Source organism: Mastomys coucha, unplaced genomic scaffold (genome assembly GCF_008632895.1).
Source record: "Mastomys coucha isolate ucsf_1 unplaced genomic scaffold, UCSF_Mcou_1 pScaffold20, whole genome shotgun sequence".
Taxonomy (NCBI): domain Eukaryota; kingdom Metazoa; phylum Chordata; class Mammalia; order Rodentia; family Muridae; genus Mastomys; species Mastomys coucha.
In genome coordinates, this window is record NW_022196903.1 from 102,169,433 (window position 1) to 102,172,479 (window position 3,047).

Below are 3,047 nucleotides of genomic sequence, written 5' to 3' on the forward strand. Positions count from 1 at the left end.
GCAAATACACAAGATCCTTCTAGGAGGGAGGTAAGGAGTATATGCCATAAGTGTTATGTAATGACTGTGACGACACAGTGTTCATAGAACACTCGAAGAATGTCAAAGGGGAAAGATATAAAAAAGACCAGGGATGGTGTTAGAGGACATATGCCTGGAGGGATGAGTTGAGATGTTGGGGGGCAAACATTACTCAGGGAAGAAATGTATGCGAAGCCAAGAAGTAGGGAGAACAAAAGACAATTCCTTTCTTTGATAAAATGGCCAACTCTGTATTCTCAAAAGTGACTTTTGTATACAGTAGGTGCTCAGTAAAAATCTTGTTAGCCAGAAACAGTCTATCTTCAGCATTCACTGGTGCCACCCTAGGGACTATAGCAAATTGATACATTTATAGTTCTGTTTGAAAAATTCCTGTTCATGATAGATAGAAAATTGCAAATATGAGTAAGTCAGTGACACTGACACCCACTTGAAGGTCACATGTGCTCTCAAGCTTGGAAATTGGCACTTCAGTCTAATTAGTGCATAGCTGGGGCACAAGGATTTCCTGGTTTCACTTTGTAATATCTCATACTGTGGGCTGCTAATCATTCATGCACTGATCTATTTGGAGCTCAGTGTTTTTTTTTTTTTTTTTAATTATTTCCAAATTTGATTAATGCTCCTGTCTTCATTTGTCCTCCTGGTGGCAAAAAGTGATGCCATGTATTACACTCACCAGTGGGTTTTCTGACATTGGGGACCTCAAAGGAAATGTCTTAAGGAAGGTACTAGATCATAATATGAAGGCAAACACTATCTTGTAAGAGTCAGGAGGAGGGAAAGACTGTTGCTCCTTGGGCTAAAGGAAAACAATAAAGTATAACCTAATTTTACCCCGAAAAAGGGTCCTCTGAAAGAAAAACATTTTCCATAAATTCTGTCTACCTCTGTTGAAAAATAATACTTTTGACTTTCGGTTTATTTGCTAATGAAATTTTAATTTCTACTATGGTTTGGATGTGAAACATCCCCAAAAGATTTATGTGTTGAAAGCTTGGTCCCCAACATAAGAGTTGGAGAAGACAGGATCACGAAGGCTTTAACCTTATGGGTGGGTTATTCCACTGATGTAGTCAGAGCTGGCCAGTCTGCAGGTGGGCATGGTTAGAGGAAGGGGGTTCCTGGAGGGTTTGCCTTGAGCCTTTGCTCTTCTGTCTTCTCTGTGCCCTGTCTGCCAGAGGTGAGCTGACCTGCTCTACCATTTGCTCCCTACCACCTTACGTACCCAGAGACAGTGAAGCCGGGCGATTATGGCCTGAAACTGTAAGAGCAAAACTTTTCTCCTTTTGGTCATCTTTGTTAAAGTGTCAAAATGTTAGTAATTCGTGTACACATGTGAACTCATTGCATATTTGTGAACTTTCAAGTTGGGTGGAGAGATCTTAATGAGATTGTGGGTTTAGTTACTTGTTCTATTGAACTTGCTACAAGTTCATCTCACTGGTACTTTGCATAGCCTCTGAGAGCCTCTTGATTGACTGGAACTCAGAAGATCCAATGGCAATGCCTTCAGTTTGTGGCCCGGGTCTGAACCTTTGGCCTTGAACACTCAGAAGGTCATCTAATGCCACTAATATCAGTGGTGCAGACCCATCTCTTTATGTGGCCTGACAGTTAATCAGCTTTCAGGCTTTCATTTGGACACTCTAGAGATGGATCACTTTCCATCTGAGGAGGGAACCGATCCTTTGTAATAACATGTTTTGTGGTGTTCTCCTGAGACAGGGCTCTTTGTGTCACCTGTGTAGAACTAGTACCGTAGACCAGGCTGGCTTCAAACTCAGAGACCCACGTGCTTGTGCCTCCAGAGTCCTGGGATTAAAGGAATGCACCACCATCCAGATTGCAGTGACATTTAGATTCATTTCCCTTTTATTCAGTTGAGCATCAACATGTTTAAAATATTAACCAATTTTAAGAAAATGATTAATATGTGCATATTAACCTATCAGTATTAACGGCATGTAGTAAAACATGTACTTCTTTTTGTCTCTCTCCAGGCACCTTTCAAGCATATTTTATGTATATGTCTTCAAGTATTCTTGCCTTTGGACAGGTGTATGTTGACAGCTTCCTTCCCTTCATTTTTCTCCATGTGAATGTGTATGCATACACACATCCATGCCTTTCTTATTTCTTAATCTTGGACAGTCTCCTGGAGCATATAATGGATTTTAGCCATTTCCACTCTTTGCTGTCTTCTGTCTTCCCTCATTCTCCCACTGAACCCCTTCTTTGTGACAAGTTCTCCTCCTACTTGTATGTTTGCTTTCATGTGTGACCCACTGAGTTTAATTAGAGTGGCTTTCATAAGAATGGTTGGAGCTTATTTACCGGGACATGGGTAACTTATCAGTGGCTCTTCACTGAAGGAAGTGACACTTCTTTTTCTGTCACCATTAACTGTCAGTGGTCCCTCAGGGATGAAGGGGCATCATGCCCTTCCATGATGAATTGTTGATAGGGCCCATTCTTTTTTAATGCCCCTAACAATTTTATTGTAACTAAACAAAATTATGTGTACTTATTTTTATTTTCTTTGGCACATGAAAACAGATATTTACAAATATAAAAAAGTTCAGATTGACAAACATTTAAATTGACAGGCTTAAGTTGATAGAAGTATGATACAAATTTGGTCAAGCATATCTCAGATACTAACACTGGAGCATGTTTTCAAGACACCATAAAAAAGACCGCACAGCCCCTCCTTGCCAAAAATTCCAATTTTATCTTAGTATCTAACTAAGTTAAATAGATATCCAGTTTGTTTTTCATAAAATAAGTCAATATTGGCGCTTTTATGGACAATTAATTCCTCCATTCACAAAAGGCATCATAATTATTTTTACTTAAAGTCGAATGTTTTTTTTTTTTAAATGTAGTCCTTAAAAACCTACAGTTGATCTACTAAAAGGTCACAGTCTTTGTAAGTTCTTTTTACTCTTTTTTTTTTTTTCGAGACAAGGTTTCTCTGTATAGCCCTGGCTGTCCTGGAACTC

At 39.3% G+C, this 3,047-nt stretch overlaps 1 pseudogene; it reads right to left on the minus strand.

Moving 5' to 3' along the window:
- Positions 1 to 2,963: 2,963 nt before the first annotated feature.
- The window catches only part of LOC116099974, a 1,677-nt pseudogene continuing 1,593 nt past the window's right edge, over positions 2,964 to 3,047 (minus strand).